The 13,021-nt window shown below is 51.5% G+C and overlaps 1 protein-coding gene across 14 annotated transcripts in view; it reads right to left on the reverse strand.

The window, feature by feature from the left end:
- The window catches only part of CACNA1B (calcium voltage-gated channel subunit alpha1 B), a 322,441-nt gene that overhangs the window by 225,692 nt on the left and 83,728 nt on the right, over positions 1–13,021 (reverse strand). The window lies entirely within an intron of this gene.

A 13,021-nucleotide genomic window follows, 5' to 3' on the forward strand; every position in this document is an offset into this window, starting at 1 on the left:
GGACTTGGCAAGACACATCCTTCTCCTGGAGCAGGTCCTGGGGATGTGCAGGATGCAGAGCTCCAGCAAAGGAGGAAGGTCAGGCTGTGGGAGAGGGAGAAAGGGAAGGAGCAGAGAGGAGGGAGGATGGAGGGTGCCAAGCACCATCAATGCCACAGCCTTGCCAAGAGCTGGAGGGACAAAGCTGACACCTGGGGTTTGCAGGTGACAAAAGTTACTGGCTGGGATAGAGCCAGGATTTGGATTTTATCTCAGACCTGATCTTTCTTCAGGGAAAACAAAATTACAAGAGCTTTTTATCCTGGAAGTTCCCCAAACCCTCTCTGGAGCTGCTCAGATGGAATGAGCAGGTTTTGAGGGACACATCTCCCCCCTTTCCTTTAACCCAGCTGCAGTGAGACACCCTGTCAGGATGTCCCCTCACTGTTGTCCCACCCTTCCACCCTATCCCCTCTTCCACAAGGGATGCTGAATCCTGGAGTATCCTGGACTTTGCTGTCCCAGCCCTCAGTGCCTCCCCTGAGCCAGCAACTCATCCTCCCATGCCCTTATTCCAGTAAAATCCCACAAATGGACCTGCCAGCATGGATGTCTCCCCATCCCCAGCACCTCCTGCATTCTGAGCACAAGCTCTGCCAAAGACCAAGCTGAGGAACCCAAACTGAGGAGAAAACTGAAAGCACCAAACTCATTAAAGTAATTAGTGCCCTGGAGCAGGATTTGTAACAGCTCTGCGCAGAAAGGAGAGGCTGAATGTGCACACACAGCTACATCAAACCCCTGCAAGCCACAGCTGAGTGCAGGAGTTAAACCTGCAGCTTCTCCCTGTCCCAGTTGCAGGAGGGAAGGGTTTTTTCCCTTTCATTTTCCTCTCTCTCCCCTTGTCTCCCTTGTTACACGAATGAGGCAGCAGAATTTTAGCAGCTTTAATGTTCTGCAAAAGCTCAGAGCAAACAGGACTGCTGTGACCTTTGCAGTGCTCTGTAATTCCAGCAGCTGTCCAAACCCCTTCCCTCCCCAGGGACAGGGGACAGCAGGCAGGAAAAGCACCTTATTGCTCAGAGGAAATCAGCCAGGGGATTTTCCTGGTGGGAGAAGAACGAGGAGATGCCCCCACACCATCAGCATTTATAGGGGAATATTCCCAAGAGGGAATACTGGGAATAACCAAGGGCTGGATGCAGGAGGCTCTCACCAGTCCCTGCCCAGGTGGGACCAGGGTGGGGAAAATGAGGGCACAGCACTGCAGGAAGCTCCCAGGGATGGAGTTTTGTGCTTCCAGGGGGATGAAAGCAATGGGAAACACTTCAGTGCTGCCAACGGGGAGAGTTCAGCCCTTCCCACAGCACAGAGAACAGATTCCCTTTGGGAAATGGAGATGCACTGAGCCTTACACAGAACCACCAAGCCCAGCCAAGACCCAATCCCAACCCCAGCTTTCCCCTGCAGCTCTGCCTTCTGTTTTCCTCTTCCTTTGCTGCCCCATTCCCATTATAGGATGGCACCACTACAAAACCCACCCTGCTCACAGGCTGCTGCACCTCACTCCCAGCTGCTTAAAAACACAAAGAGCTTCTCCCCCTGCTCATTCCTCTTGCTCAATCCCCCTCCTTCCCTTTAACCTGAAATCCCCTCCAAGCAAGCAGAGAAAACAGCCCTGGCTGCCACAGGCAAGCAATAACCCAGGAAATTTTAATCCCTGCCTGTGATTGTACAGAGAACACAGAGTGAGATAAAAGGCTCACCAGCCCTGGCATTATTATATTAGAAAGGTAATTATCTCTTCTGCCACCTGACTTTGGACTGTCTTCATATAATGAAGTTTCAGCTCGTGTTTGCAGCCACAGGAGCACCAGAGCCTTGCTAGAAACACGAGAGAGAATTGTCTGCTCTAGGGGCAAAGCCAGCAGAGCCAGGCTGGGAGGAGGAGGAGGAAGGGGAGAGGAAATCTGAGCTCCTGGCAGCTGCTGGTGCCTGTGTCCCCACCTCCAGAGTTGGGCTCAGGTTCCAGCCCAAAGCCCAGCAGCACACACCCAAATTCACATCTGTGTCAAGGCACCTGCCCCCTGGGTCCTGATCTTTTGGGCTCTTCCCAAACCATCAGGAGAACTTAGGGGATGTTAAAATAAAAAAGTCATTTTGCCTTTTGATGCTGATGAATAATGCAGGGAAGAGAGTGCCCAGCCCACCAGAGAAGTCTGGAATGGCTTGGATGAAGGGACTTTAAGCCCATCCAGTGCCACCCCTGCCATGGCAGGGACACCTCCCACTGTCCCAGGTGCTCCCAGCCCTGTCCAGCCTGGCCTTGGGCGCTGCCAGGGATCCAGGGGCAGCCACAGCTGCTCTGGGCACCCTGTGCCAGGGCTGCCCACCCTCACAGGGAACAATTCCCAATATCCCATCCATCCTGCCCTCTGGCAGTGGGAGCCATTCCCTGTGTCCTGTCCTTCCATCCCTTATCCCCAGTCCCTCTCCAGCTCTCCTGGAACCCCTTCAGGCCCTGGCAGGGGCTCTGAGCTCTCCCTGGGTCCCCTTTTCCCCACCTCAATGACAGATTGTCTTCCACCACAATATCCAGCCCCTCCACAGGGCTCAAGGTCAGCAGCTGCTCCTCCCTGGCCCTGTCTGAGCTCTCCTGCAGCCCAGACCATTGACCCACATGTGGCTGTCATCTCCTCCCTGCGCTGGGAAGATGAACTCAAATTCCACCTCCCAAATTCCAGCCACCTCCTGCCACCCTTGCCAGTCAATAAATCCCTCCCAGCCTCACCCTGTGCTTTGTAGCTCTGAGGAGATGAGGCTTGAGCTGTCCTGGCCATGGCCCCTCTCATCTGTCACACACTGCTCTGAAACACCAGCAGCCTTTCACCTGCTTTTACTTATTTATTCCAACAGGAAAAATGAGAGGAAAACACCCCCTGGCCAGCCTGTGTCAGCAATTAGGAGCATGAAATATCTAGCAGGAACAGGTTTATAGCCAGAATTGTGCCCTGTTCTTCCCCTGCCCTGGCACACAGAAACCCCTGAGGATGAGCCAGGGAGGCAGGGCTGGCTCCAGGGACAGCAGCACAGCAGGGGCCAGCAGCAATTTTGTCCCATGGGATCTCTTTTAGCTTTTTCACCCCTCCAAGCTGCTGCTTGAAGCCACAGACCCAAGGGCCTAAGGCAGCCGAACCAACTCTTTTCTAATTCCCACTGCCCTCAGACTTTGGCACCAAGCACCAGATTCCCACCCAAAAAATGCTCATGGCCACAAGAAATCCATCCAAACCCCCTCCCACTATCCCTGCAGAGTGACCAGCAGCAATTCTGTCCCAAAGGATCGTTTTTGGCTGCCCCAAAGCCTCTCACCCTCCAAGCTGCCATTCCAATCCTCCGACCCACAGGCCCCAAGGCAGCAGAACCAGCTCTAAATTCCAGTTCCCAGCCCCTTTTTCTCACCTCAAGCATGAGGCATTCTCTAAACCTGTGGCAGATTCTCACAGAGCATTCCTCCAGAAGTTCCCTGAATAAGCTCTAAGGCCTTCCCACCAGCCTGGCACCAGGCACCACATTCCCACCCAAAAAATGCTCATGGCCACAAAAAACCCATCCAAACCCCCTCTGACACCTGCACACCATCCCTGCACAGTGACCAGCAGCAATTCTGTCCCAAAGGAGCTTTGGGTGCCCCAAAGCTTTCCACACCTTCAAGCTTCTGTTCCAATCCTCAGACTTACAGGCCCTAAGGCAGCAGAATCAGCTCTCAATTCCAATTCCCACTGCCCTCAGACTCTGGCACAGATTCACAGCACTGCAGAGCACTGAAGCCCCTTTTTCTCACCCCAAGCATGAGGCATTCTCTAAACCTGTGACAGATTCTCCCAGGGCATTCCTCCAGAAGTTCCCTGAATAGGCTCTAAGGCCTTCCCACCAGCCTGGCACCCGACACCACATTCTCCCTCAAAAAATGCTCATGGCCACAAAAAATTCATCCAAACCCGGTCCCACACCTGCACAGTAACCAGCAGGAATTCTGTTCCAAGGGATCTTTTAAACTGGGAGGAAAGTTGGGACAGAGCTTTTCACCCCTCCAAGCTGCTGTTTGAATCCTCAGAACCACAGGCCCTAAGGTAACAGAACCAGCTCTCTGTTCCAGTTTCCATTGACCTCAGACTCTGCACACCCCAGCCTGGCACCAGGCACCACATTCCCCAAAAATCAGTCATGGTGACAAAACCAAACTTCATCATCCAAACTTCCTCCCACACCACATTTCCCATCCCTGCCTGGGTAAGACAAGGATGCTTTCCACACTCCCAGCCTCCACATCAGGTGTCTCCATTCTATCTTGCAATCTTGACACCCCAAGCTGCCATTTCTGTGCTACTCTGACACCACTGGAATAAATAAACTGAGCCTAACATCTGTTCTTTAGTGAGATTAACCCCTGGTAACCAGGCCCTGTGGTGATCACCAGTAACAACACAAAAATTAATAATTAAACACAGTATAAACCTCCAAATACAGAATCCCAGAATGATTTATGTAGAAAAAGGCCTCTCAAGATTGAGTCCATGCATCCCTGGGTAAATGATATTGATATTTACAGGTCAGCCCAGGACCATGGTGGCCACAGCCATCTCCTCTCTCACTCCAGTGAATTGCAGAGACTCTGCACTGGCCCCAGGGGACCTCCTTTGCCCTGGAGTGGATCCAGAAAGACGCCAATAACTGTGCCAGCAAGGATTTTAAGAGCCTCAGGCACAAGAAACAAGCTGAGCTCGGAGGCAGCTCTGCACCTCCTCAGGGCAGGGACTGTCCCTGCCTGGGCACAGGAATTCAGTCTAGCCTTAAAGACTCTCAAAGCTGAGGATTTTGACAAAAAAATTTTTAGTATTTTTTAACAAAATTCCAGTTAATCCTTCAGGCTCCCTCCATGGACATTCCCCAAGGAGAAGAGGAGCTCCCAGGGAGGGTGAGGGTGTGAATGATTACGGAAGGGGCTGTGTGAGGTGACCTCCATGGCATTTCCACCAGGAGCCACATGCTGGCCTTCCCCCTCCAAGCTCTAAGTGCCAAATTCCCTTAGAAATCCTATTATCCCCATTTCAGCAGTTTCCTTTGCTCCAAAGCTTGCAGCCCCAGCTATAAATGGAATTTAAGGAGCAGCTGCTGGTGCCTGCTCCTGTTTCACTTCCCAAAGGGCTGTGGCTTGGCAGGGACCTGCTCTCCAGGAGGAGCCAGGGCTCCCTCCCTGCCTTTTCCCTCTCTCCTGGCCACCACAAGGAGGTTGAGGGCATGGAAAAGTGACCCCATGTCTCAGCAATCAGCTGGGGAGCCACCTGAGGAGAGGCAGAGGGGTGATGCCACTTCTACTCAGTCCCTGGCATTTTAATATTGCCCTAAAAATTCCATTTTTCTGCTTCATCTGGGAGAAGCCCTTAAAAAGCCCTTTTTGTCCCCTCACAGCCCAGCTTCACACACATCCCAGCACTGCCCAGCCCCTCCTGACCCCCCAAAACAAGGAGGGCCCTTGCAGAGGCAGCAGGGAAAGGCTTTGGGGACATGGCCTCAAACCCTGCACACACCAGCTCAGGACATCACACACTTCCCCTCCCAGCAGGCTGGCAAACGGCTGCCGGGTTCTCAGGGAGCTTTTTCATCTTTAAAAGGCATAAAAGAGAACAAAAGGCAGAAATCCATGTGCAGCACACCCAGATCTAACAGGGCTAATGAGAACTCCAGCTCCTGGGCTTGCAGAGCAGCTCAGCACCGCTGAAATCCCTCTGGCATTTGTTATCCCGTGCAGTCTATTTGTTATCCCTGTGAGTCTACACTGGAGCATGGATATTTGCATGTACATACCTGGCAAAAACTAACAGTGAGGTTAGGACTAAGTCTTTTGTCCTTGGGTGAGTGTGGCAGCCATCTTGACATCTTCAGTGTCTTCGTGCTTTTTATAAGCTACAAGAACGTAAAATTTGGTGGGTGTCGCAGACATCTTTTGTGAAAAATCCTTTCCTTAGGAATTTTTCCTCCTGAGAAGCTGAGAGGCCTCAGGAACAAAATGTAAACAATGGTTATCTGCTGCTGTGGAATGCAACAGGTGCATCTGTGATTGGCCCATGTTGGATGTTTGTAATTAATGGCCAATCACAGTCAGCTGGCTCGGACAGAGAGTCTGAGACAGAGCCTTTGTTATCATTCCTTCCTATTCTATTCTTAGCCAGCCTTCTGATGAAATGCTTTCTTCTATTCTTTTAGTATAGTTTTAATGTAATATATATAATAAAATAATAAACCAGCCTTCTGAAACATGGAGTCAGATCCTCATCTCTTCCCTCAACCTGGGACTCCTGTGAACACGGTCACAGGGGGGGTGATTGGTTGATCATTTATGATCATGGTTTGTATTTTTGTTTGGGTTTTTTTGTGGGGGTTAGGCTGGAGCCCCTGTGCTCTGGAGCCAGACTGGGAGAGCTGGGGGTGCTCACCTGGAGAAGAGAAGCTCCAGGGAGAGCTCAGAGCCCCTGCCAGGGCCTGAAGGGGCTCCAGGAGAGCTGGAGAGGGACTGGGGACAAGGGATGGAGGGACAGGACACAGGGAATGGCTCCCACTGCCAGAGGGCAGGGCTGGATGGGATACTGGGAATTAGGAATTGTTCCCTGGCAGGGTGGGCAGGCCCTGGCACAGGGTGCCCAGAGCAGCTGTGGCTGCCCCTGGATCCCTGGCAGTGCCCAAGGCCAGGCTGGATGTGGGAGGTGTCCCTGTCATGGCAGGGGTGGAACAAGGTGATTTTTAAGCTCCTTCCAACCCAAACCAGTTGATAAATACAAAACCTGCCCAGTGCAGTCAGTGCAGCTTCTTTGGAGATCTGCAGCATTTCTGTGCTGAGTGGATTTCAATTAAAGCCATCACAAAGAGACAGGGCCTCTCTTCCCATGGAAATCACAGCAGCAGGTCAGAAGGAGCAGGAAAATTATTTTTAAACTCTCTACCTCAGATGGTGGAGAGCCCCATCCTCTTCCACTGAGGGGAAAAACAAATTAATTGATACGGGTCAAACCAGAGCAAGACTCTCAATGACTCCCCAGCAATTATCTCCATTAAAATTTAAACACACATAAAACCAACTCAGGAAGGTTTAGCCTCAAGATTTGCAACACAGAAAACTCATCTTCTAGAGAAAGAAATTTAAGAGTCAGCTCCCAATAACATCCAGATGTCCAGACAGGTCTCATTTATATAAAAAATCATTCAGGGCACTCATAAAAATGAGCTTCCAGTACACACACATGCAAATTCCCAGCTTGTGTGTGAACTTGAGGAAACTAAAATCTCTTTATAATATTTTACAGCATCTTTCCTCCACACACAGAATATCCCTTACAAAAGCACTGGTGTGCAGCCTAAATAACACAAGATTCCCATTCAACACCCTGGGAGGATGAGAAATCTGATTTTTATTCTCATTCTAAACACTGGGAATGGAAGAAAGCTGAGCAAACTCCTTTTGGAAAATACTTTTTCAAAGGAAAATGCATGTGGAGTGAAACCAAAAGCGCTGGTTAATTTGAGCTGAATGCAGTAAATGGCCTCAGCCAGGAAAAATGAGGAGCTGAAGGAGTAATCAAACATTTCCTTTCAGTGTTTGCTCAATTAGGTGGTTCAAAATGGTGCTTTAACTTGGCTAATTCTCCATGAGTCAGCACAAATGAGCTTTTAAATTTATATATAAAGGCAGAAAAATGGAGCAACAGCTGATTTTCACACCTTGTGAGAAAAAGTAATGAGAGAAGTACCCGGGTGCACTGAGCATGCTGAGCTGATTTTCCTCAGGTTGTTCAGCAGAAGTGGAAAATATCAGGCCAAGCTCTAAAAACCAGGATCAGAGGGATGCCTGGAGTGCTCGGCACAGCCCTTGGATGGAAATCCTGGACGGGGAGCATCCCCAGGCCCAGGCTGCAATCCCAGCCCTGCACCAGGGCTGCCAGCACTGCTCCCATCCCTCCCAAAGCCAGAGCTGCCCCATGTCCCTCCTGCTGCTTCTGCTCCTCTTTGTCCCACCCCTGCCATGGCAGGGACACCTCCCACTGTCCCAGGTGCTCCCAGCCCTGCCCAGCCTGGCCTTGGGCACTGCCAGGGATCCAGGGGCAGCCACAGCTGCTCTGGGCACCCTGTGCCAGGGCCTGCCCACCCTCACAGGGAACAATTCCTGCCCAAGGAGAGGAGCTGCTCCCCCAGGCTGCAATCCCTCCCTGCATCCCTGCACCAGGGCTGCCAGCACTGCTCCCATCCCTCCCAAAACCCAAGGGTGCCCCATGTCCCTCCTGCTACATCTGCTCTTCCCAGGGATGGGCAGGGCTGGAACAGCTCTGAGAAGGGCAGAGGCTGTTCTAGCATCTCCCAGGCAGCTCTCATCTCTTCCTTTTCCCTGGTTCTCCACAGAGCTGCTTCCTCTCAGTTTTCAGCTCATCAGGAGCTTGGTTTGGTGGGGAAAATGTGTTCAGAGCAAGGCTGCACTGATGGGGTGATATTGTAAATCAAAGGCGACTCGGACAAAGGGGAGAGAGAATGATGCATCTGACTCCATCATAAGAAGGCTAATTAATCACTTTATTATACTGTACTATGTACATTTCATCTAAACTGAATCTGCCCTGCACTCACCCTTGCTCACAACTGCTCACCCTGGACTCATCATCTCTGATTCTCTCCTCACTGTCCCGTGACAGTCCCACACACACACCTGGCCCTGACAGGCCAAGGGAACCAAACATCCTCACTGTGGGTAAACAATCTCCATATTGCATTCTGCTTTGGCACAACACAGGCACAGCAAGCGAGATAAGAATTGTGTTTTCCTCCTTCTCTGCTTGTCTCACAGCTTCTCTCTGTTCAGAGGGCACGTGAATACCACAGGGTGATGCTTTGGAACACCTTTCCCACAGCAATGCACCCCTAAGAACCTCCCTGTGTTTGCTGAGCCTCAGCTCTGATATTTTGGGTTGGGATGAGAGGGGCTAAATCCAGAGGAGGGCAAAGCACTGATGCCCTCCCTGTTTCCCAGCATCTCCAGCCTGGAACTGTGGCACAGGAGGGCACAGCTCCCACCCTGGGGAGCACAGCTGAGCTCACTGCTGCCCAAATGGGCTCCTTGTGCTGGGCCAGGGGAGCAGGGAGAAGGGCTCTGCTCCTGAAAGGGCTTCAGAAAGTGCAGAGGGAAAGGAATGAGAGGGAGGTGTCTTCACACACAAACTGGGTCTGCTGGTAGATAAATCCAAATACTGAGAGGTGAAAGAAGCAATGGAAGGAACCAGAAATCCCAGAGGAATCCCACTGATTGACACAGACTGTTCCTCACCCAAAGAAACAGGGTGAGGGAAAAAACCCTGTGCTAAATACCTGGATATGGAGAAAAAAAAGAACAGAGACACTAGGAAAAAGAAAAGTGGGGGTGCATAATAAAAAAGGGGTCTGTATTAGGTGATTTGGGAAATCTGAACTTCTCAAGTACCTCAGGCAGTGGGGAAAGAGAGAGGGAAATGTGGCCAGAAAATGAGGATAAAAAGGAGGCTGCATCCTCTAACAATTTCAGAGACCCCATGGCCTCTTCCTTTATTTAAATGAAGTTACAGGGCTCCTCTGCCTCCTTTTTGGACATAAATCTCCAATGTTTGTGGATGAGGGGAGGAAAAGGGAGAGGGAGTTGCTCCCCCAGAAGGGATTCAAAGCTCCCAGCAGCTGATGAGCAGATCCTCTTTAAAAATGCAGCACTGCCCTAAAATCCAGCAGAGCTCAGCTCTGAAGTTTGCTCTCCTGACTCCAAAAGCTCTGAGCATGAGCTGCAGGAAGCTCCTGGGGAAGTTGTGCCCCTTCCCCTGGAGCTGTTCCCTCTGACATAAATCCCCTCAAACCATCAGGGGGTTATCAAAGCAGTTACAGCCTCAGCCCTGCAGCAGGACACCCCCACTCATGGCTGGTTAAACACCAAACCAGGCCAGGAGGAGGCTTCAAACAGGACAAGATGTTCTCATCTTGTTCCTGCAAGAAAAATCCCTCAGCTCTCTAATCTGGCCACCCAAACCAGGAATGAATCTCCCAGACTGGGGAAAGGTTGTTCTGCTCCATCATCAATTTTTGGACTGGGTCAGCATCTGTAAAAAAATTTTAAGGGTTTCCATGTCCCTGTAAGTAATTCCCAGCATTCCCAGTCATCCCTGGTGTGACTACACATGGCATTTAGGTGAAGGACATCCTGCAGCCCCTGCTCACCCTGCAGCTCCCGGAGCCAAAACCAGGATCAAGTTTTCCTGTCTGGTTCAGTTGTGGAGTTCAGGAGTCCCCAGGGACAGGGCAATGAAACCTCCTCTGTGCCCACTGACAATGGGAAAAGTAAGCCCAAAAATCACATTAAAATCCTGCAGCAGCCTCTGCTGCAGCCACCAACTGGGACTAGCCCTGAGATTTACCACAACATTAAAAAAATGCAATGGCTGCTCTAAAAGCAGGAGAAGTTAAAAGAGGGTGGCACAAAACTCACCAGGAGCAGAAGGAAAACCAGAAGGGAACCAGCTGGTCCTTGGTTTGACCCCATTGGGATAATTGGGTAACCCTGGAGAGAGTTAGAAGGTGCTGCAGCACACAAGTGGAACATTCCAACACTTCCCAGTTGCAAACTGGTGCCTGAACACCTGCACTGGGATCCCTGTTATCCCAGGGGAATGAAGTTAGCACAGCTGTGATCATGTGGGTTGGAAGATATGTGTGTATTCAATTAACATCTATCAGAGCTGGGGCAGTTCTCTGCTGTCCATGGGCAGTTGTTTCTTTCTCTCTCCCACAGCCAACCCTCCCTCCAGGAGATCTCTGCTGTCCATGGCCACTGAGTGTCCCTGCAGGGCTGATCCCATTCCAGCATCCCATGGGGAGATGCTGCGCCCAGGGCAGGAGCCAAGCATTCCTACCTGGATCCAACCTGAGCCTGGCACAGCACAGCAGCCTTTGCCCCCTGCATTGCCAGAGGAGCAGCTTTCTGCTGCCCTGCATGGCCAGAGGGAGCCCAGGCCCATCTGCAGCAGCCCTGGAGCTGCAGAGGAAAACTCCCCCCTTGTGCAGGATCCCTGCTGCAGCAGAGCCACAGCTGGCACTGCAGGAGGGCTGAGCCCCCATGGGATGGGGCTGGGACACCGCCCTGACACACAGGGGGCAGGGCATGGTCTCACTCTGGCTCTGGCAGTGGTTTGTTTTCTTTATTTGAACTATTGCATTTTTATTTTAATTTTCCTAGTAAAGAACTGTTATTCCTGCTCCCATATCTTTACCTGAGAGCCCCTTAATTTCCAAATTATAATAATTCAGAGGGAGGGGGTTTGCATTTTCCATTTCAGGGGAGGCTCCTGCCTCCCTTAGCAGACACCTGTCTTGTCAAACCCAGACAATGTGCCCCCCTAGGGGATGGATCTCCACATTGGGGGTGATGCTTTGGGACTGTCCTGGGAAAGGCCCTGCCTCTGACTGTGCTGCCCTGGGCACTGCAGTTCACCATGGTGCATCCAGAATTCCCCATGGAGTGTTTTACCCCCCTCAGTGCCTGCACAGGAGCTCAGGCCTCTGTTAAGGCCATGGTTAAACCTCAAACTCCCATGGTTTTCATGTTGAGCAACAATTCCTGAGTTCCTGGTGGCAGTGTGTGGGAGCAGCAGGGCGGCTGGGAGAGGGAATGTTTCCTGTGAGGCCCTTTGGGAAAACAGAGCAGCTTTCAGGAATTCATTTGCCATTTGGTGATTGCTTGAAGGTAAAAGAAAAAATATTTTAAAAAATAAAAATCCTGTGTGTTTTCTTGCAGTTGTTTCATTTGTTATACCCCTTCCAAAACACTGCTTAAACAGCCCCCACTGCTCAGCTCCAGCCTTGGAAATTCCTGCTCCTGGCTCAGGAGGTTGCCAGGCTTGGGTTTTGTATTTCAGGCAAAACAGGATATAAAGAAGCATTTTATCCTTAATCAAAACAGGATTATTAAGGATCAAATAAGAATCCCTCAAAGCTCATCCCCTTTCCAGATCATTTTACATCCCATCACCACCTCAGCACTCCAGGGAGGAAGAGAACATTGGGGACTCATTCCACTGAATCCCTAAGGTTGGAGAAACCCTCTAAGACCAAGTCCTGCTGCCACAGCACTGCCAAGGCCACCACTGCCCATGTCCCCAAGTGCCACATCCACACATTTGTTAGATCCCTCCAGGGATGGGGACTCTGCCACTGCCCTGGGCAGCTGTGCCAGGGCTGGATGAGCTTCACCTTTCCCTGGTACCAACCCAAAGCTCCCCTGGTGCACACTGAGAACATTTCCTGTCACCTGGGAGAAGAGCCTGATCCCCACCTGGCTCAGGGATTGCAGAGACATCCAAACATTGCTGGATGCACTGGGAACTTTGTTCCCTGAGGAAGGAGCTGGGATTGGGATGGCTTCAAGGGGAGGGGACAGCCTGCCTGGCCCTGCCACCTGTGGGGCTCCAGCTCATCCAGGACATCCCCAGGGAGGAGAGAGGCAGGGAGGCACTGCTGTCTGTCAGAGCCTAAATGAGAGATGTGGAATGCCAGGAGCTCTCCAAAATGCAGTTTATTGTAACCAAGGTGTTACAGCAGCCCAGGGTTGTGGGTGACGACCAGGGGCAGCCCCAGCTGCTGGGGCCGTGGGCACTGCCAGGGATCCAGGGTGGGCACCCTGTGCCAGGGCCTGCCCACCCTCACAGGGAACAATTCCCAATTCCCAATATCCCATCCAGCCCTGCCCTCTGGCAGTGGGAGCCATTCCCTGTGTCCTGTCCCTCCATCCCTCCAGTCCCTCTGCAGCTCTCCTGGAGCCCCTTCAGGCCCTGGGAAAACATCACCATGAACCACCACGGGACATCCATTCCCAAGGTTGCTCAGAGCACAAGAAAGGAAAAGTATTGATTGGAAGTGGCTGCAGATTTTCTGGAAGAATGGTTTTCTGACAGAAAATGACAATTTGATCATATCAAATCCTCCTGCT

The sequence above is a fragment of the Zonotrichia leucophrys genome, chromosome 17, assembly GCF_028769735.1.
Source record: "Zonotrichia leucophrys gambelii isolate GWCS_2022_RI chromosome 17, RI_Zleu_2.0, whole genome shotgun sequence".
Classification (NCBI taxonomy): Eukaryota; Metazoa; Chordata; class Aves; order Passeriformes; family Passerellidae; genus Zonotrichia; species Zonotrichia leucophrys.